We start from the raw sequence: 22,498 nt of genomic DNA on the forward strand, positions 1-22,498 counted from the left end.
GACAGCGTCATTGAGGATTACTAGGATGCGAAATCGAACTGAGAACTTCCCGGGCCGGTCACTGAGAGTTCTTTAGACTAGTCACTGGGGGTTATTTATTCAGAATAGCCGCTGACATGTCCCCAGGATGGGATCTCCAGACAAATTGAAACTGGTCACCGAATGTTGCCCAGAATGCTCACAAGGATTTATGCAGCATGGCCAGTAAACAGCTCGCAGTGGTCACTGAGAGCTGCAGAGTGGTCACTGAGCTCTGCACAGAGTGCTCACTGAGAGAGGCAGAGCGCTCACTGTGATTTGGATTCAATCTTACACCACACGGCATACATTTAACTGACGTCACCATCATGTCAGTAGTGCCTGTCAATGGATACTACCGACATATTCAACAAGTGAGGTCTGAGCTTCTGTCAGACTCGTAGTTAGCAGCGAGTGGAGCCATTACGTAGACTGCCGCCCGTGATGCGAGCAGGAGGTAGTTGAATTTAGATTATTGGCTGCTGCCTCACCTGCAATGAGTTCGCACTGCAATGAATCCCGTGACCGACACCGAACCAATGCATCGGGCGGCAGGCAAGACAGTGACTGAACATGGTCTGGACTCACTGCAGTGGCTGTCATGGTGGTTCATTCCCAGTTCACCTGCCCAGAACACCGCCGGGACCCCTTACTGTGCAGCTAGCTGAGCCGGCCCAAGCGAGCCTGATGGCCGGCGGAGATAAGGCACAGAGATAGAGGCAAGCCAGGAAGCTGGGTTGTACGAAATAATAATTGCAGCTGCACTCGGTCGCTGCTGCAAAAAAGTAAGTGTGCTTAGCCTTGAAATGAGGGGCTTCATTCAGTTGCTGACGGGCTAATGCTTAACTTAAGTGTCCCATATAATGTGCTTGCACGCACAAACGACTTGAGACAATGCATGCAGCACCTAGTGTGCTGCAGCTACTAACAGACACCATAGCCGACCTCTCCGGCGGTGCAGGAGTCAGTCGTCACCTTTGTTCCCTTCTGTCCGCAGACCCTGTGGGTTGGAGGGGAAACCCCATCTGCGGTGATCCCGAATTTTCTCACCTAACATCCTTTGTCTTCTGTGTCAGTCAGTAGATTGTTTTTCACACTGTACTGAAGACGCCCCGGCGTCGATGAGGCCGGATACAACTTTACAATGTGGTAACGAGGGGCGGTCAGCGTCACTCCACTGACCTTCATTAGCTCGGTGGGTTACTGGAGGGGCGCGCTGTGCGGGGTAGAGGGGTGCATGACAAGCTGCCGCCTGCTGTCTGACATATGGTTAAGAGCCGCGCATGTGCGCACTGCTCCAGAGTGTGTGCGTGCATGTGACTGCTCCAGTGTGTGCGTGCATGTGACTGCTCCAGAGTGTGTGTGTGTGTGTGACTGCTCCTGGGTGTGTGTGTGTGACTGTTCCAGGGTGTGCGTGCATGTGACTGCTCCAGAGTGTGTGTGTGTGTGTGACTGCTCCTGGGTGTGTGTGTGTGACTGTTCCAGGGTGTGTGTGTATGTGACTGCTCCAGAGTGTGTGTGTATGTGACTGCTCCAGAGTGTATGTGTGTGCGTGCATGTGACTGCTCCAGAGTGTGTGCGTGCATGTGACTGCTCCAGTGTGTGCGTCCATGTGACTGCTCCAGAGTGTGTGTGTGTGTGTGTGACTGCTCCTGGGTGTGTGTGTGTGACTGTTCCAGGGTGTGTGTGTATGTGACTGCTCCAGAGTGTGTGTATGTGACTGCTCCAGAGTGTGTGTGTGTGTGTGTATGTGACTGCTCCAGAGTGTGTGTGTGTGTGTGTGTGTGTGTGTGTGTGTGTGTGTGTATGTATGTGACTGCTCCAGTGTGTGTGTGTGTGTGTGTATGTGACTGCTCCAGTGTGTGTGTGTGTGTGACTGCTCCAGTGTGTGTGTGTGTGTATGTGACTGCTCTGGTTGTGTGTGTGTGTGTGGGGCTCTGGGTGTGTGTGTGTGGCTCTGGGTGTGGCTGGCTCTGGGTGTGTGGGGCTGGCTCTGGGTGTGTGTGGGGCTGGCTCTGGGTGTGTGTGTGTGTGGTAGTAATTGCTGTCTGCTGAGCTCGTCCGTAGGGTACAATAGTTCTCACATTTGCGAGAGATTAAGCTATTGGCAATGTAAATGACAATGCCATTTATTTATCTGTTTTCAAAACCAACACATAAATACAAATTTTAGTCTGCCTCCAGGAAACCTGGTCATTAACCCCACAACACCTATTAGGTTACAAAACGTTCCATAATCCAGCTATCCAAGGAGTCATGGGTAGACCAAAGGGTGGTTTGGCGGTATATGTTGCTAATACTCTGCCCCCCCTAACTATATGTATGCTCAAAGAAGATCCTAGTTACCAAATACTACAAATAAATTTTAACAAAAACAGCACTTTTATTTTGATTAATTATTATAACAATTCTGAAGTAAAAGACTGTATAAAATTGTTAGCTGAAGTTACCACTTTTTTAGAATCCTTCCAAAATGATTTACACTCAACCACCGTATATATAATTTGGGGCGGTGATTTTAATACTGCACTATGCACAAACCACAATAATGGGAACTGTGGCCTGTTGGATGACCACGGTTGCCCATTGCCACATTTTGAACATTCCACCTGTGGGAACAAATTAAATGAGTGCCTTTTTTCCCTAGATCTCGAGTTCGCAAACAACCTAGTAGAACCCCCCATAGATTTTTCTCCAACGTTCCATGGCAGAGGGGCCTCAACCATAATAGATTACATTTTGATCTCACTGACCCTGAAGGGCCAATTGACCAACTTTTATACAGGGACAGATGTGAGCAGCGACCATTATCCGATTAGTGTAATACTCTCCCCAAAAAATGTTAAGATTCATTCTACCTTTACCAGCCAATTAACGCAAAGTTCCTTAACCATGAACAAGGTGAACGGCTATTCAGTTAAATGGGCCACGGTCGATCCACTTAAAATCACGGAACGGGTACTTGACAGAGCCGGTCCCTGGGTTCTCGACTGTTTATCTGCGGATGCCTCGCCCAAAACAACTGTGACAAGTTTCCAGAAAGTTCTAAAGGCTATTGGGGAGGAGTTTACCCGTAAATCCAGGAATATAAAATCCAACTCTGAAAGATGGTTCAACGTAACCTGTCGCAAGGCTCTTCCAAATCTAAAGGCCGCCCTTCATAGTCCTCTGAGGGATACTTCGGAAATTTCCAAACTACGGAAACTCTATAATATAGCCAGAGCGGATCGCAGGAAAGAAATCAAGAACAATTTATGGGCACAGTTACATCTTAGTTGCCTTAACAAAGACAGCGCTCTCTTCTGGCAAGTTATCAGATCTCCCTTTCTGGCTGATTCATCGAAGGCCCAACATCTGGACGTGACCATCACCGCTGAGGAATGGGTTGCCCATTTTTCGAAAATCTTTGGATCCCTTCAAGCAGTTCTCTCTGAAGATGAACAAAGAACTGGCAACATCCCAGGGAAGATTACCTATCCGATCAATATAATCTTCACTCATGGTGAGGTTCTAAAAGCTTTAAAGGCGTCCAAACCGGGCAAGGCCCCAGGGCCTGATGGTGTGCCCTTAGACTTTTTCCTATACAATCTCGAACTTTGGTCACCCCTTCTTACCCAGGTCCTTTGTGCTGCAACATCTACAGGGCTCCTAAAGTCATGGTCGAAGTCAATCTTGCTTCCCATTTTCAAAAAGGGTGATCGCAATGACCCTGTCTGCTACAGGCCTATTTCCCTTCTGGACTCCATAGGTAAAGTTGCAGGCCGGGTGATACTGGGCCGACTACAATCTTGGGCCCAGTCAAACAACATCATGACCGACCTGCAATATGGCTTCCAGAAGGGTCTTGGAACTGTGGAGCAGGCTCTGAACCTTGCCCTTCTGATAGGGAAGTATGCTGCAGCGAAAGGGGGTAACATCTTCCTAGTGTATGTCGACCTTAGTGCAGCTTTTGACTGCGTCCAGCACTCCAAACTTTGGGCTATTTTAAACAACCTTAAAGTTGAACCAGCTCTCATAGCTTTCTTACGGGAACTCTACGGGGACGCAGCGGCGTCCGTCAGATATGGAGTCAATGGCGAGTTGTCCCCATCTTTTTCCATCAAAAAAGGGGTAAGACAGGGATGTGTACTGGCTCCCTTCCTGTTCAACCTTTACACCAATGGTCTCGAGTTGGCCATGCTAGAAGGGAGCCAGGACTTACCCCAGATCAACCATCGCCCTATACCAACGCTGCTTTATGCAGATGACTCAGTCATTTTTGCAAGAACACTCAATCAACTACAAAAGCAGCTTGATAAGTACTCTTCTTTTATGGGCTCCCTGGGTCTCAAAATTAATATAAAAAAGACGTTCACTATGCATATTGTCCCCAAGGTCAAGAAACCAAGAGCAATTGTCGTGGAAAAGTCAAGATTGGAAAAAACGTCGGCCTATCCATACTTAGGGATATTGGTGGATGATTCTTTAAGCTGGCGGCAGGCCACGGCCAGCAGAAAACTTCTTTTCCAGCGAGCAACAACGGCCTTGGTCTCTTTCTCCAGAAAACTTGGTAAACCTGCTCCCCAAGAACTCCTAAAAATTTTATATGCAAAATGCCATAGTGTGGCCACTTATGGCGCAGGAGTCTGGGGCCATGCTCCAATTTATTCCATCCAAGTAGTGGAGAACGGGTTTGCTAAATACCTGCTGGCCCTCCCACAAAGTGCTCCGAACTTTGCTGCTCATAATGAGCTTGGAATGGAATTTATTACAGACTATATACGTGTCCAACCAATTCTCTTATGGCAGCGTATATGATCAAATCCAGAATGTCATCTGACACGTTCGCTGATTGAGGACTGTATGACCCTAACAAATTGGCGTAGGATTTCCTGGCTAGCATACGTGGAGAACTTTTTCAAAGATTTAGGTCGTAGCTCATATTTCGACGACCCACCGAGTGTGGAGGATATATCTAGAAAAGACCTAAGGAAAATAAGCATGGACCACCTGAGAGAACTTCGCAGCTCAACTGAGATTCAAAAGTCTTCTAATCTCCAAATGCAAGCAATTCAACCCGTCAAGCTCATACAACCTTACCTGTCATATTATTTGTCTAATTTTGAAAAAGACCTTTTGACAAGATTTCGTTTTAATACCTTTTTTCGACTGGTTTCCTTTCCCCGAACACAGTATTGGTCGAAAGACATCATGAACTGTCCATGTGACGGAGTATCGACCCAATCAACCCTACACATTATCTTTTTCTGTTTATATTACAAGGCACCACGAAAAACATGGATTTTACCACTGCTCCGATCATCTGGCAATAGGTCCTGTCATCTAGCCTATCTTTCTTTACAACTTTTGAACTCAACTCATTCTGCAAAATGCATAGCCACATTTCTAAAAACTACTATCAAAATACGAGAAGCTCTTGTTTGATATTATGTCCTTCTGTGAATTTATACCTATTTTATTTTTTCTTGTTATGTAAATCAATTTTATCTCTATTGTTTTTATCTGTACTTTTTATGGTTGCAATCAAGTGGAAGGCCTGGACCCCTCACAATCTGGGTTCAGGCCAAACCACAGCACCAAATCAGCCCTATTAGCAGTGACCAACAACATCAGGATGTCACTGGACGGCGGGGGGTCTATGATTCTGGTGCTGTTGGACTTATCCGCTGCCTTCGATACGGTGTCTCACGAAGTGCTTCTCGGTCGTCTGAGGGATGTGGGACTGGGAGGTACAGCTCTGTCCTGGATGGAGAGTTTTCTCACCGGCCGCTCTCAGGAAGTCAGGATGGGCTCCCATAAATCCACCTCTAGGGAGCTCACCAGGGGAGTGCCACAGGGCTCATGCCTAAGCCCCACACTGTTTAATGTGTATGTGGCCCCCCTGGCTGACATAGTGAGGTCCTTTGGGTTCACCCCGGTGTCCTACGCCGACGACACCCAACTTCTATTCCCTTTCAAAACCTTAACACCTGCCCTGAAAAAATCCTTTGCAGATGGCATGAGGGCGGTCTCAAGGTGGATGACTGAGAACTGCCTTCAATGCAATGTGGCCAAAACCGAGGTGTTACTGTTTGGGGCTGCAGCGTCAGAATGGTCTGATGAGTGGTGGCCTTTAGAACTGGGTCCAGTCCCCATCCCAAAGCAGACTGTGAAAAACCTGGGAGTATTATTTGATCAGACCCTGACATTTAAAGACCATGTCAACCAGGTTGCCGGCACATGCTTTAGGGCCATTGGTCTGTTGCGAAGAGTGTTTCCCTATCTCACTGACAACCATAGAAAAACTCTAGTTCAGGCGCTAGTTATTAGTAGATTGGACTACTGCAATGGCCTTCTTTTATCCACCAATGAAGGCCAGCTAAAGAAACTGCAAGTAGTCCAAAATACAGCAGCGAGGTTAGTCCTCAATGTGCCATCAAGGACCCCCTCCTGTCCACTTCTGGCGGAACTTCACTGGTTGCCTGTGCGGCAACGCACCAAATTCAAAACCCTCTGCATAATTCACAAATGTCTGTCAGGAAATGGTCCAAAATACCTTACAAAAGCCTTTCTACCCTATGCCCCAGGCCGCTCACTGCGCTCTAGTAACCTGCAATTATTACAGGTCCCCAAAATAAAGAAATGCCGACAAGGAGGACGTGCTCTGGCTTATGCTGGCCCAGCTCTCTGGAACTCCCTCCCCCTCACACTAAAACAAATAACCAACCACCTGTCCTTCCGCAAATCCCTCAAAACTTATCTTTTTAACAGTAGTTAAACCCCCCTCCATTTCCCTGCAACGTTTATGAATGACCTGGCACAATACATGTTCCCTCTGTAAGGCAAAGCGCGGAGATACCCCTGCGGGGGTTTATTCATGCGCTATAGAAGCATATAAAATAAATAAAATAAAATAAATAACCGAATAAAAGAAATAAAACAAAACAAATTTTGTCATTTACAATGCCAATAGCTCTAACTTCTCCAAAGGCGAAACCGTTGCATTGTAAATGCTTGTTTCTTTTCCGTTTAAGGTGGACGAGGGGGGTAGGGGAGGGCGTCTTGGGAGGGGGATGGGAGTTTTCCTTTCTTTGGGCGGTTCTTGATTTGCCTCATGTTTGAGGGCCCGCTCCATGCTTTTTACCTTTGGTAATACTACTTATCGCGACCTGGTGGTCACCCATGTGTAATACTAATGGAGCTGAGTGCCTACTTTCTCCCTTTTGTCTGTTGTAAATCAATAAAAAGATTAAAACCATAATCTCTAATGTAGTAGAGAGAGCTCCTGGGCTTGCGAGGTTTCACAGTCCCGTATTTCTCCCAAGATAGTCTTGAAGAGCTGTTGCATCTGGAGTGTCGAGACCAGTGAAGGCTGGGCCACCGTGATGCTCCCCTCGGCATAGCTGCTTCCAGCCTGTTGCAAACCAGACGAATCCAGCTCTTTGACCCTAGATTGCATCACGAGACTGTACTGTACTAAGGGTACTAAGAGTCCTGGATCACCTGATATTATGGACTCATGTATAGTAGCGTCAAGACCTGTCCCTTTCATAGGCTGTGTAAACAAGTCCGGGCCTCTGTGGAAAAGTAAATTTTGCCATGTTCTGTGTCCCTACGTGTCATCCATCATATGTTATGTGTGCATGACCAATATGCATATGTTATTCCCCATGTCCGATTAATGACGCAATTATAGTTGTGTCCACCTCTAGTATGCCAGTTTCCAGTTCTCGTGAATACTACGAATATCAGGCCTATGTAAAATAATGTTGCCACGTTTCTCAGTGTGCACGTTATTCCATTATAAAGTCCCCGTTTCTAGGCCTCAAAAGGGCCTGGACATCAGATTCAGCTCCTGTCTCCTGAAGTCTCGCTGAGGAGCGATACAGCCCCCACCTGTATCCTCGACCTTTCACTTACTTCCTGCCTCGCAGTGCCCGGTGCAGCTTGACTCTGCCTCTGAGTCTGCCAAAAGTATGTTATAGTTCCAGTTATCAGTTCAGTCCTCCTTCTCTGCATTCCCAAGCTACTGAACTGCATCAATAGTTTCCGTCATTGTCTAGCCTTCTCGTCTCCACTTTAGAGAAATACTGCATTTAATGGTCATTTAATATTTTTCATCACGCACTACATGTAGAATAATGCATGGTCCAGTCTTAGAGTCAAGTTAGCCTTTCCCCTCTTGACTTCTAGTTTATATCAACATGTTCCCTAAACATCAGATACTAGATAGGGTTTAGGTACATGTCGCTCCGACCCTCCAGACTTTAGTCTCTGCTCCTAGCACAGAGTTCATAGCCCCCAGCTTCTCCTCGTAACACGTCATTGCCAGTTTGCGCGCACCACCAGGTTAGAGGTCCCGGCTCCTTAGGTAGCCCCCTCCAATGTTTCCGCCCCATTCATGACATATTCTGTTACGTCTGCACCACATGTCTATGTATACGCCCAGTTACACCTACTTTTACTCTTATCTTTCGCGACTGCTACGTGTCACGCCTTCTGCTCCACCCACTGCTACGCCTACTGCAATGTAATGCTATGTGTTTTCGTTTTGTATATAAGCTCATGTATTGTTATTAAATGTTGGCGCGCTCATCCCAGACCCAGCCCCAGCAGCTGCTGGGCCCTGCCATCCTATTCCCGTGCAGGTTGTCCTGTTCCTGTCCTTATGCTGTATTAAACCTGCAAACTCCTACTACCTCGAATCTTGACTCTTATTTATTGAGCTATCTGTTATGATATATGTCTAGTCAAAAATAGGGTATTATTTATTTATTTACCACATAATGGCGCCCGAATAGGGACTTGCCCTTTCCCCACGCGTCGGTGAAGCCACGCCGACCCCCTGACCCTCTGCAGTCGTGACGGAACTCTTCTGCGCAGTGGCAGATATTTCTGCTCAAGTATCCCTCAGGCCCACGGAGGAGACGGAGGAGGCGGTCCAGCATCCAAACGAGACGGTGGAGGAACGCGGCGAGTCCCGACCAGAGCCCAAGCCAAAAGTCCAAGGTCCGAGGTATCCGGAGGCCCACCCGTAACTGAAGTCCGAAGTTCGTCGTCCGTCGTCGTAGCAGTCCAGTCCAGTCCAAGGCCTTTCCGTTCTTGCTGCCCGGTGAGTACCATTGCTGGGGTAGTATCTAGACAGGGTCAATCTAAATTGACTCTGGTCCGTGGGTTGGTGGTACCCAGGCCCACTAACGAAGTGTTCACCTAGGTGGATACGGGTCTTGATGCGTCCCTTTATGGGACCGGTATGTTCCGTACTGTTTCAGCAGTGCATCCAGTAACTCTAGTCTGTTCCGTTCTCGAGAAATTCTTGTGTTTCTGTTCTTAGTATTCCAGGTATTATTCTGTCCAAACTGTAATGTTATGATGTTGTTCAATGTATTTCCAATGTCGTGGTATGCCTGAATTGTTTTCCCAATTGTTATTGTTCCTCGTCTATTGTATTGTGTTCCGATTCAAGTTTACAATGTCTCTCTTTTCGAGACTACGTCAGTTAAAAACTAGAAAGGGTTTGTTAGAAGAAGCAGTTCCTGTCCCGCCCAGGGACAGTCCAGGTCATTTTATGTATCAGAAACATGGCATAAGCGCCATATTGTATCTAGATTTATGGGTAGATTATACCAAACAGTTAGAAGAAAAGTATAGATGGCCCGTATCGGGTACATGGGATGCCGAATGCATCATGCGAGTAGAAGAAGCATTATGGAAAAAGAAAGCCAGACAGTCACAGAAAGATGCCATCGAGTTATGGCGTAAAGAAGCTCATAAAAGAACCGAAAAAGAAATCAGAAAGACAGAACTAAGTAGAGAATCCCAGGAACGAGCCCAAGAAAGAGAATTAATCGAGATAGGTGAACGAGTCAAAGCCGAACAATCAGACAGACAGAGGAATGCCCTCATTAAGGGTATGTATCCTCTTCTTGCTGAGGGCTTGCCAAAAGCGACCCCGGAGGCATCCAGTAATTTCCCGCCACCACTAGTTCCGACCAAGCTACGTCACAAACCGACCGCAGCTGATATTTTTATCTCGTCCTATCTGGACGACACAGTCCCCGAATATGTAAATCCTGTTCGCACTCCGCCAGTCCCTGTAAATCAGGTAATTCCTGCTCCCCCAGATACCGGGGTGCCCTTAACAGCCACCCCGGGTCAGCCCGCCATACAAGTCCAGCCCACGTTACAATTACCGACCCTGCCAGGACGAAAAGCATCAGTTGATGATTCTAGTTTAGGGGCCGCAGGAGGAGGTCTTCCTCAAACCCCGCCGCCATACAAGCGTTTATCAGCACTCGAATTACATGCTCAAGCATCACAGCGTACTCCCAAGAGTAATAAGTCTGTTGCAGAAATCAGGCAAACCCTTGGCGAATGTGTCTATGACCCAGTTCCAGGCGAATTTAATATGGTTTTATATTCCGTACGCATAAGGAGGGTGACCGAGTATCTAGTCACCTTGCCGAATATGAAAGAAGATCTAGACAGAATATATCGTTTCATCCGTACAGGGGATGATCCAGAAAGTATTAGTGATGCCATGTCTCAAAGGAAAGCCGAGATTCAGCGCATGATATTAAAGTTCTTAATTAATTGTCTAATAAGAGAACAAGATTACCCGTCTAAAGATCCAGCCGAAATGAAAATCCTGACAAAGTGGAGTGATAATATAGCCGAAGGAAAGCACAATACCATTAGTGCCATGGAAAGTATGTACAAGAAAATCCGTAGAGAGATAATAAAGATACACGAACAGCGTAAAGCAGCACAAGTAAGCGAGAAAGAAAGTACCTCTGATCCTGAAGAGGAAGACGACGAGAATACTGCCAGAATAGCGTATGTAGGAAAATCTAGATTTCCAGATCGCCATTTACGTCTAGAACCCAAGTCTATTTTCCATCATTCAGCACCAGAACAAGGTTCCCTAGAACAAGTATTTCAAGCTACCGATCACATTCTGAAATCACGAATCGGTTATAGTGAGTTAAGTACTATGCATGAACAGGAATTAGTGCGATCAGCAGTCCGATGGATTACTGATTCTACCACTTTTCCAGACGAAATAGTGGCACAAATGTTTCTGAAATTGCCCCCAGCCGAGCAGCGACTGGTGGGTATGTATATGATTCAGTACCTCATTACTCTGTATGAGGGTCAGCACTCTGATCCAGGTCCGTTACATGATATCCTGAACGAGTTACTCCAGTATAGATGGAGAGGTCTAGGTACCGATTTAATTAGTGTCATTCTAGAACAGTGTCACAAATATAGAACATTCTTGAACCCGCATTTTGTTCATGTCTCACCCCCAGAAAGTAAATCATTCTACATAGACAGACAGAATCCGTTACGAGAAGTCCACCCAGTCAGAGGAACGGGTGGCGAAATGCAGCGAGTGTTTGTATACACTCCAATCACAAAGATGGAACTCCTTGAAATGAAGAAATTAATTCCCTGTCATGACAAAGATCCAGCAGGGTTCCATAGAGAATTAAAAGACATGCTCCGTATGGGAGAATACACCTACCCAGATATCATTAAAATGTTAAAAATTCTGTTGCCCGCAGGGGTGTATGAAAAGCTCAAAGAGAAAGAATGGGAGGTGGGAGAGAAAAAGATCGATTGGGCAGTTCTAGAAGCAGAAGATAAGATACGTGTACCAGGTACTGGTCTTGGAGAGAAATGTAAAGAATTACCAGAATTATTAATTCAAGTTTTACCCAGATTATTAACAACGAGAAAAGAAGACTGGGATGCAATCTCAGCCTGTAAACAGAAACAAGATGAAGATATTAGTGATTTTTATTCTAGATTTGAAAAATGCTTTAGTATCAACAGTGGTCTCAAGACAAGTAGTGAGTCATACCCTCACCTTTTTGTTACTAAGTTAGTCGAGAATTCAAGTCCACCAATTAAAAACCGAGTTCTGAAAGTCGAAAGCACCTGGCAAGCAAATACTCCGTCCCAGATGCTCCAGATGCTCCAGTATCACCAGAATAGAATCAGGGAAGAGCAAGAACACGAGAGAAAACGTATGAAAGACACGAAAATGAAAGTACTAGTTGCACAATCTGTTCCTCAAGACAGTCAGAAGAGGGGTCCGAACCAAGCCAGTCATCCTGCAGCACCCGTTAAAGGGAACTGCAATTATTGTAAACAGCCAGGTCATTTTATAAATGAGTGTGCAGTTCTGAAACATAACATAGCTACTGGTAAGACTAAAGAAAGACCACGTCCGCCTAGACAAGAACAAGTTTCACAGATTCCTCAGTCACAGAATGCACCACAGACAGTTACAGCACCGCAGCCTATTGCTGCAACACAGCATGTTACACAGCAGATGTACCAGTATGCACAGTCCGAGTATCCAGAGTACCAGCCATATTCATGAAACAGCCTAGAGAGGGAGGTAGGCTTGCCTCTCATCGAGATACCTGTAGATCAAGAAGGTCCCTATGTTCACAGTCAAGTATTAGGGAAAGACAGAAAGTTTTTGATTGATACAGGGGCAAGTAGGACCACAATTAGTCATGCCGAAGTTCCAGGGGCTCCGCTCTCAGGCTCAAGAAATGTTTCCCTTGGATTTTCAGGAAAGCCTATCGTTAATGAGATTTCAAAGCCAGTTACTCTAGAAGTAGGTCCATTGTCCCGCACTACTGACCTGTTACTTACTAAGTCATGTCCAGAAAACCTATTAGGCATTAAAACACTGAAAGAGTTAGGTGCGGTTATTTGTTGTTCCCCAGAGGGAATACGTCTGTTCCTACGTGACTTTAAGGGTCACTATGTATTACGAGATTTTGATTCCAGACTGTCTAATGTTCCGCAGCATTTATGGGCGCAAGGTCCAACTGATGTAGGTTACATGCAAATCACACCCCATCGTGTGACCCTGAAACCGGGTGTAGTGTTACCACGAATCAGGCAGTAGAGATTGCCACCTGAGGCTGTAGCAGCCTTATCCAAAATTATTGACGAGCTCATGGCTCAAGGAGTAGTTGTAGAAACTGACTCCAATGTATGCAATTCTCCGATCATTCCAGTCATGAAACGTACTGATCCAAATGCACCCCCAGTATATCGATTAGTGATTGATTTACGAGAACTTAATAAATGTATTATTCCGCAGTACCCAGTTGTCCCAGATATCTCTTCCCTATTGACAGCCATTGATTCCGAAGCCACGTTCTTCACTGTCATAGACCTTAAGAACGCATTTTTTAGTGTTCCCATCCATCCAGACAGCCAGTTTCTTTTTGGATTCTGTTTAAATGGAAGGAGCTATATGTTCACACGCGCTCCTCAAGGTTTCACAGAAAGCCCTAGTATTTACAGTCAAGCACTTAAGAGGCAACTAGACAACATTCACATGCCAACTGACACTGCCCTGCTCCAGTATGTCGATGATCTACTGATCACAGCCCGTTCTGAACGTGATTGCGAGCGTGCGTCACTGACGGTTTTGTATTTCCTAGCCGAGATGGGGCACAAGGTGTCCCCTTCGAAGCTTCAATTCTGTGTCCAGCAAGTGGTCTACTTAGGACACTTGCTGTCCAAGAGGGGTAGGCAGTTGACACCAGACCGTATCCAGTTAATAGCGAGTCTTCCTCAGCCCAGGACCCAGAAGGAGGTACGTGCCTTTATCGGCCTTACTTCTTATTGTAGACAATGGATTCCACAGTATGCATTTCTAGCCAAGCCACTGATACAGTTAACGACACAGGAGGCAGCCGTATGGACTGTTCTCCCTTGGACATCTGAACATACACTTAGTTTCAACGAGTTAAAGAAAGCTCTATGCCAAGCTCCAGTTCTAGCTACACCGAACTACAGTAAGCCTTTTACACTTTTCGTTACTGAACGTGAAGGTACAGCATTATCTGTTCTCTCACAAGATCAAGCAGGACAATACAAGCCCTGTGCTTATTTTTCGAGCACATTAGATCCGGTCGCCCAGGCGTTGCCTGCGTGCCTCAAGTCAGTTGCAGCCACAGCACTAGCTATTAGACAAAGTGATTCCATAGTCTTAGGACATACCTTGACAGTACAAGTTCCACATTCCGTGGAAGTTCTTCTAAACCGAACACAAACTCAGCACTTGACAATTGCACGTTTAACAGGTTATGAATTGACACTGTTCCAGCCACACATAGATATTAGGCGCTGCAACATCCTGAATCCTGCTACACTGTTACCATCAGTTAGTTCAAATCCAGCCACACACGACTGTGTGGAAGTAGTCAACATTACGACAAAGCCAAGACAAGACCTGACAGACATTCCGTTACCAGATCCTGACCTGACACTTTATGTGGACGGTTCATGTATGAGAACTAGTACAGGAGAACTAGTAGCCGCGTACGCAGTGACTACTGACACCGAAGTTATTGAAACACACCGTATTGATACCCTGTCCGCTCAAGCAGCAGAGCTAGTTGCTCTGACACAAGCCTGTATACACGCCAAGAACCTGAAAGTTAATGTTTACACAGATTCACGTTACGCATTTGGAGTTGTACACGACTTTGGAGTGCTCTGGCAGGAGAGAGGTTTCATGACTTCTCATGGAACCAAGATTCAGCATGGTATCCTTATCCAAGCTCTGTTAGATGCAATACATTTACCGACATCCATTGCTATCATGAAATGCAAAGCACATACGAAAGTCACTGACATTATTTCCCAAGGTAATGATCTAGCAGATCGCACAGCCAAGCTTACAGCACAGACTCTAGACATTCCAGTTAACCTGACACACACTCCAGATCCGATTACATGTATGACAGTTAAGGACCCCACTCAAGATGTCATAGATATCCAGTTACATGCTACTCCCGATGAAATCAAGAAATGGTCTGAACAAGGAGGGGTCCAGACAGATCAAGGATGGTTAACGAAGGGTAGAGCCACATGGTTTCTCCCCGACTCTATGGTTCAAGTCATCATTAATACCGCACATAGTCCAGCACATTTAGGAGAAAAAGCTATGTTAGACAGTATCCAGAACATTTGGTTCAACAAGCATTTACGAGCTGCAGCCAAGCAGAAAGTCCGTACCTGTATGATATGTTGTCAGTTTAATCCAGGTAAAAGTGTCCCGGTGGAACAAGGTGGTTTCCAGCCTCCTGACCACCCTTTTGAGGTCCTCCAGATGGATTATATTCAGATGGAGCGATGTCGAGGTTTCAAGTATGTCCTTGTAGTTGTATGCGCTTTGTCCAGATGGACAGAAGCATATCCAGTCCCAGATTATACAGCCGCGACCACTGCCAAGCAGTTGGTTCGTGAATTCTTCCCTCGATATGGACTCCCTAGAGTCGTATATTCTGATAACGGTCAGCCATTCTCATCTGAACTCATGAAGCACGTTTCCCTGTTGTTAGGGTACCGGTGGAAGTTTCATTGTGTACGCCATCCTGAAGCAGCCGGTCTAGTCGAGAGACATAATCAGACTCTGAAAATCCGAATCGCCAAAGTATGTAAAGATAAGGGTGTGGACTGGCTAGTAGCTCTGCCAGTCGCTTTGTTTTATATGCGCATGGTCGCACATTCCAGATCAGGTCTGTCCCCGTATGAGGTCGTATTCGGCCGCCCCCCTAACATGTGGGGTACTCCTAGACCCCGAAGTATTACTGATGTTTCATGTAATATGCTGACAGATTACCTAGCTTCCTTGATGTCTGCCCTCAACTCATGTCGTTCACAGGTTGCTGCCGCATTTCCAGACAATACCGAGGTGGCACCGCATGAAATCGTTCCAGGTTCCATGGTGATGGTCCGTAACTTTGACAGATCAAGTCCGCTGGAGCCTCGATGGAAAGAGCCCCGTCAGGTCCTCCTCACCACCCGTACAGCCGTGAAGTTGGAAGGCCGAAAAGGATGGATACACCTTTCTCACGTTAAACTTTTAAAAGGACTGAAACCCGTCTTTAAGAACATTTCCCAGGATTTTAAGGACTGTCCCGCAAAAGACATTGATACAACCCCTCCCTTGGTAGAGAAAACTCCGCAGCAGGAGTACAAGCAAAAACTCCGGTCTAGTAAAATAAGTCAGTCAGTTTGATTGTCTAAGTCCTCCCCTAGGTGAAACGGTTACACTGTTTCTGACATGTATAAAATAGACCCCCATAGTGAGAGAGTTAGTAAAAACTCAAACCGATGTATCGTTTTTCTAAGTTTCATATTATTCATCAGCATTATGATTTCCTGCACCAGTTATGCCTTTTTCCTATATTTCCCAGTTCCTCATGTAAATAAGCATTCTAATGTTGCTGCAGAGCACACGTTTAGTGATCTGCCTCCTCACGAATATTCATATCGTCTCGCTATGCGTAATAACTCATTTATCCGCATGTTACATTACTCACACCAGACCAGCAATGCCACTAATTGTTGGGTGTGTGGTCGACTTCCCCCTTTCCAGACACCGAAGGGAGTTCTGCCACTTTTTCCTTATCCGTTTTCACATAATGGTTCATGTGGAGCATGGTCCACGTTAACGTCATCCTCAACAGATATGTCTTTTCTTAACAGCACATGTTTCCCAGACAAGCAAGGTCTTCCCCACAGAACAGGTTTAGATCTAGAAAATGAAGTGTATAATTTAGGTAACTATTCGTCGAATTTTATGGTCCTGAATGTTCAGTCTGATACTACTCCAGACTCACCTGCTATTTCAGTATTACCAGTCAAAGGCGAATTATGTGTCCGAAATAATGGTTCTGTACATGTAGGACATAGTGATTGTACTACTATTATCAAGTATAGTGACAGTGGGAAATCTATTTTTAAAGCTTCACGTCATTCTTATTTTGTTTGTGGTCAGACCGCATATGTTCGTCTGCCCCTCGATTGGGAGGGAACCTGTTACATTGCCTTCCTACTGCCACCTGTTTTTCTAGCCCCACCTGACTACCATAGGAATTCCTTCCTAGTACATACTAGACACAAGAGAAACCTCCCGATTGTCGATTATACTGAAACTGCTGCAGAACAATTCATTGATATTGATAAAGGTGTGTTCCCTTATTTAGGTACAGTTGTAAACAGTAAGCTAATCCGTAGGTTAACAAGAACCCTTGAAGCTGTAGTAGATGAGACTGCCTCCGCTCTAGGTAACTTAACCGTAGAGCAATCCTTTATGAGAATTGTCGTTTTACAGAATCGTCTCGTCCTTGACGTCATACTGGCCGATAGGGGCGGGGCCTGTAGAGTCCTCGGATCTAGTTGCTGCATTTTCATTCCAAATAACGCGCCGTCTGTTTATTCAGCTATAACCAGACTTCATAAAATTGCCCATCTGTTACACCAAGATCCAGGCACCTGGACATGGTCCGGTTGGTTCTGGAATATAATTTCCGCTTGGGGATGGAAAGTCCTGTCCTTTCTAGGTATTGCAGTAGCGATCATATTCAGCTGCTGCCTCTGTATACAATGTGGCCCTGCGATTTGCGGCATTTGTGCTACCTCTTGTATTCCTAATCCCAAGCCCCGTTCTAAATCTCGTTCCAAGACAATTCGAGATGAACAAATGATACTGTATGAAATGATAGATGGTATCATGAATATTGATGTTTCCTGATGGAAACGTAGTGACAAGGAGGGAATGTGGAAAAGTAAATTTTGCCATGTTCTGTGTCCCTACGTGTCATCCATCATATGTTATGTGTGCATGACCAATATGCATATGTTATTCCCCATGTCCGATTAATGACGCAATTATAGTTGTGTCCACCTCTAGTATGCCAGTTTCCAGTTCTCGTGAATACTACGAATATCAGGCCTATGTAAAATAATGTTGCCACGTTTCTCAGTGTGCACGTTATTCCATTATAAAGTCCCCGTTTCTAGGCCTCAAAAGGGCCTGGACATCAGATTCAGCTCCTGTCTCCTGAAGTCTCGCTGAGGAGCGATACAGCCCCCACCTGTATCCTCGACCTTTCACTTACTTCCTGCCTCGCAGTGCCCGGTGCAGCTTGACTCTGCCTCTGAGTCTGCCAAAAGTATGTTTTAGTTCCAGTTATCAGTTCAGTCCTCCTTCTCTGCATTCCCAAGCTACTGAACTGCATCAATAGTTTCCGTCATTGTCTAGCCTTCTCGTCTCCACTTTAGAGAAATACTGCATTTAATGGTCATTTAATATTCTTCATCACGCACTACATGTAGAATAATGCATGGTCCAGTCTTAGAGTCAAGTTAGCCTTTCCCCTCTTGACTTCTAGTTTATATCAACATGTTCCCTAAACATCAGATACTAGATAGGGTTTAGGTACATGTCGCTCCGACCCTCCAGACTTTAGTCTCTGCTCCTAGCACAGAGTTCATAGCCCCCAGCTTCTCCTCGTAACACGTCATTGCCAGTTTGCGCGCACCACCAGGTTAGAGGTCCCGGCTCCTTAGGTAGCCCCCTCCAATGTTTCCGCCCCATTCATGACATATTCTGTTACGTCTGCACCACATGTCTATGTATACGCCCAGTTACACCTACTTTTACTCTTATCTTTCGCGACTGCTACGTGTCACGCCTTCTGCTCCACCCACTGCTACGCCTACTGCAATGTAATGCTATGTGTTTTCGTTTTGTATATAAGCTCATGTATTGTTATTAAATGTTGGCGCGCTCATCCCAGACCCAGCCCCAGCAGCTGCTGGGCCCTGCCATCCTATTCCCGTGCAGGTTGTCCTGTTCCTGTCCTTATGCTGTATTAAACCTGCAAACTCCTACTACCTCGAATCTTGACTCTTATTTATTGAGCTATCTGTTATGATATATGTCTAGTCAAAAATAGGGTATTATTTATTTATTTACCACACCTCTTCCTTGGGCAGACCATCCTCTATATGTCCTGAAGTCACGCCCAATATAATTTCCTGATTAACTTGAGCAGCCTCTGCAAATGGTGTCTGATCAAGAAGGGGCACCTTGGTGGCAGATTGGTTAAACTTGCGGTTTTTAGTGAATACAGGATAGTCTTTGGGAGAACTTGCTACCCCGAGAGACCTGATATCGGGCTCAGTGATTTTTATTACAGCCAATTGTGAAGCTGCAGCCTCGCTAAAGCCTTCATTGTCTACTTGCTGATTGCTGGAGTGCTGCAGGGCAACCTTGCCCAGTGTCACGTCTAGCACAACTCCCACCGTCTTCTGGATCCGCCCAGAAGCCACAGCGTCCTTCACCCTAGAGCCACTACTACTGACATCTGTTTCTGGTGAGGAGGTAGGTGATGGGGGGAGGAACCTGGGAGTGTAAGATCCATTCCACAGCTCACGATACTTCTCGCCCACTCTTTTTTTTGGTTAGCTCTTCCTCTACTCACTCCCAAAAGTGCGAGATTGCGCTGCTTTTCTCCTTGCCTTCTGAGACAGGACTTCATAATTCAATGCTATGTCTTCTGTATGCTCTTCTATCTCCGTCTTCAGCTTAGATTTCGAAATAGTGGGCAAGTGATTATGGACCTAAAGAGTTTATCAAATGTTTTGGCCTTTGGATTGGAAAATATAGTATATAATGCATTAAAAAATATTTTATTCTTAAGTATGGCTTGTACTGAGCACCACTCGTGTGAATACCAGATTCTAAGTCTGGTTATTCACTGCAATGACAGCAGCAGTGTGAAACAAAAGTGGTTTCCCACTGTTACTCTGTCATAAAGGCATTCCATGCTGCTCTGGCAGAGCTGTCTGAGAGTCTTTCAGTGCAGCACCTGCTCTTTGCTCCAATAGAGAGCAGAGAGAACAGCTACAAAAAGGCAGGATGATGGTAGGTACAGAGGGTGATACAAGGCAGAAGGCCAGGTGTTCATTTTCTTTCTTTTTTTACATTTAGGACATGGAGGTGAGGACATGTTTTTTACGGCTACCTATGTGTCCCTTTGTAGCAGTTTAAAGCAGGGACAGGTGATCAGGGCGATATGTAAACATCATAGATGGGTATAATGTGAATAGAGAGGATGTTTTTATTCTTGGGGTTCTGAGTGGCATCATAGGCAACTTGAAATTCACTCTTGTGTTTTCTTTGATGTCATTGACAACCCAGTGGTGAAAAACATCCCTCTATGTCAAATCTGAAATTGTATATAAAATCCAGATTAGCCTGTAATCTCTGTATTCTAGCCTACTCTAATTTTCACATTGCCGTTTAGTTGTGACGTGGCAAGTCAACTGTAATACAAAAATGAGGTATCTGCACAACTATTATAAATTATTACAGTTGAGTTGTGACGGCACGATGCCTGCTGCCAGATCAAGGAGAAAGTGAGAAAAGGTTGTGGAGCAGATTGTTAACTGCACTTTAAACAATGAAAACCATAAATAGCTTTTCCGCTCTTTTGACCTAGTTTGCTGAAATAAAGACATTAGCAGAAAGGAAAGCCTTATGACAGTATGTTTATTTTTTGCACAATTAATGTTCATTACAGGAAAGCAAGCATCTCTCTGTTTGACGACAATTTATGAACTGACTATTTTTTGAAAGTGACTTACATTAAACTGCAGCAAATTATTAACTGTTTAAAGATGCATTTAATAGCATACTACAGATTATGTATCTCAACTACATATTTACATCCATACTCAGTTATATGAGAAGGAAAGAGACCACCAATAATTGAATCTTTTTGATGGAAAAATAACAGTGTGCGACTATGTTCTATGAAAAGAATAAATTACTCTGTGCTGTACGTTAAAGCATATTGCAAGTTACTTTGGAGTTCTATGACTGAATAAGAGAACTCTGGGCCTTATTTAGAGTTTGGCGGACGTGATACTCCATCACAAACATGGCAGATATTGTAAGTGCCATATGGTATAATACTCTTGTAATATGGCAGACTCGATATTCTCCTTGTTTGTGAAAGAGTAGTCCATCCACCAAACTCTAAATAAGCCTGCTGTCTTCTGCCTCTTTCCTCCATATGCTCATGGTTCTTTTTGGTGACTATCTATATAATGTACAGCAGCAGGTACTTTGTTTACCAACAGCACAGATACAATAGAATGTTTCTAAACTACCCAAAATCGGATCAGGCTGTAAAAAAGCATTCATTGTCATTACTCTGTGAAGGAAGGAGAGAAAGTAGAGCACTCAACCCAAAACCTTACATGGTAAAAGCAGTTTTTTTCCTGCAAAGCTATCTGATGCGAAAAATTAAGCTCAGCATCAAATAATATGCCCATGATCTAGAGAGCCTGGTCTGGTTGAGGGTAGAGACACAGACAATCTGACCACAGTCTTCTATCTTGTACATTGGAATTCTATTTAGTAAGGATTATCTCCAACTTTGATTCAGTTTCAGGTCCTTTAATGTCATCCATTCAGGAATGTTATGTTACAAGTTTTTTAAAGCGCGCAGCTGCCCCAGCAAAGAGGCGTCCCGGCGCTGACAAATCTAACTGGCACAGAAATCCCCTGAGAGCTCACCAAGCAGCATTCAAAGGCTATGTTGAAGGAAAGAGGAGGGTTTTAATTGCTTTCCTGAAGACCAACACATCCTCCATTTCCCGGATATGGGCCGGCAGGGAGTTCCATAGCTTGGCCGCCATATATCTAAAAGAACGGCCACCAATGCGGCTGAGCTTAATCCGTGGTACCGTCACCAGGTGTTGTCCTAGTGAGCGTAGGTTACGGTTAGGAACATATGGGGTCAGAAGGGTACATAGAAGTTCTGGGCTTCCAAGTTTGACAATCTTAAACACCAGACACAGAGCTTTAAACTGAATCCGGGCAGAAATTGGGAGCCAGTGTAATCCCTTGATGGTGAATCTGACCGAACATCGGCGGGGAAGCCCCACCAACATCCTAGCTGCCAGGTTTTGGATTTGTTGGAGTCGTTGAGTCACAGCTTTATTGGCCCCTAGGAGTAGCACATTAGCGTAGTCCAATCGATACAGAATAGTGGATTGAACAATAAGCTGTTGCACTGCTGGTTCAAAGAACTTCAAAAGAGGATTGAGGCCTCTTAACAAGCCCATACACGTGGCAGCCACTCGCTTAGTGTGAGTCTGAAAGCTAAGCGAGGAGTCTACATGTTGTAGAGATTTGGGCTGCAGCACCAGATCCTGTCTGGTTGTCATCCACAAAATCTCTGGGTGTCGTCAGCAGATAAAGGAAACCACGTCTTGAACTGGTGAAGTGCATTGGCTAGTACTTGGAGATACAGATTAAAATCAGAGGACAATGACTATCACTGTAGAACTCCCCAGAAGAGTATTCTTGGGTGAGAAGTGAAAAACAGCCATCTGGGCTGATTGAGTTCTGCTTCTTATGAAGTATCAAGTCCATTTGAAACATCAGATACTCTGCCAATATTTTAACCAGGCTGGTATTATGTGAACATCAGTGAAAAGGATTGGGAAGATCATTAAAATCTAATCTTTTCTTCACCAAACTAAAAGTAGAAAACATAGAAATGTATTCAAGATGTTATATTTACAGATTCTTAACAGCTCTTTATACCACTTAAAAGTTTAAAAACAGTGAAAAAAATCGAAGGATTCAGCTACT

The 22,498-nt window shown here is 45.1% G+C and overlaps 1 protein-coding gene across 2 annotated transcripts in view; it reads left to right on the top strand.

Annotated features, from left to right (window-relative positions):
* Positions 1 to 22,498, top strand: part of GATD1 (glutamine amidotransferase class 1 domain containing 1) — a 108,697-nt gene that overhangs the window by 25,631 nt on the left and 60,568 nt on the right. The gene's annotated exons all lie outside the window — the stretch shown is intronic.

Source organism: Lissotriton helveticus, chromosome 3_1, assembly GCF_964261635.1.
Source record: "Lissotriton helveticus chromosome 3_1, aLisHel1.1, whole genome shotgun sequence".
In the NCBI taxonomy this organism is placed as follows: domain Eukaryota; kingdom Metazoa; phylum Chordata; class Amphibia; order Caudata; family Salamandridae; genus Lissotriton; species Lissotriton helveticus.